Below are 328 nucleotides of genomic sequence, written 5' to 3' on the forward strand. Positions count from 1 at the left end.
TTAGCAAATGGCTGCAATATAACAAAGAGTGAAAAATTTAAGGGGGTCTGAATACTTTCCGTACCCACTGTACATACTAACAGAAGGTGCATTCACGCAAACACTAAACACCATCATGGTAACACACATGACACTTAAATAATGCAATAAACATTCATTAATCAACCGAAGATGTAACATAAACCCAAATGTACATAACTGATGACAAAACTATTAAGAAACATGATTATTTCATCACAAGTAGCAATTCCTCGAATCAAGTTCAAGACATTGATGCTTGCATATAGAACAGCCACAGGCTCAGCACCCGCCTACTTCCACTCACTAC

At 37.2% G+C, this 328-nt stretch overlaps 1 protein-coding gene across 1 annotated transcript in view; it reads right to left on the bottom strand.

Annotated features, from left to right (window-relative positions):
- Positions 1 to 328, bottom strand: part of hecw1a (HECT, C2 and WW domain containing E3 ubiquitin protein ligase 1a) — a gene marked incomplete at its 5' end in the record, with an annotated part of 69406 nt that overhangs the window by 9018 nt on the left and 60060 nt on the right. The window lies entirely within an intron of this gene.

Source organism: Sinocyclocheilus anshuiensis, unplaced genomic scaffold, assembly GCF_001515605.1.
Source record: "Sinocyclocheilus anshuiensis isolate Anshui unplaced genomic scaffold, SAMN03320099.WGS_v1.1 scaffold631, whole genome shotgun sequence".
Lineage (NCBI taxonomy): Eukaryota > Metazoa > Chordata > Actinopteri > Cypriniformes > Cyprinidae > Sinocyclocheilus > Sinocyclocheilus anshuiensis.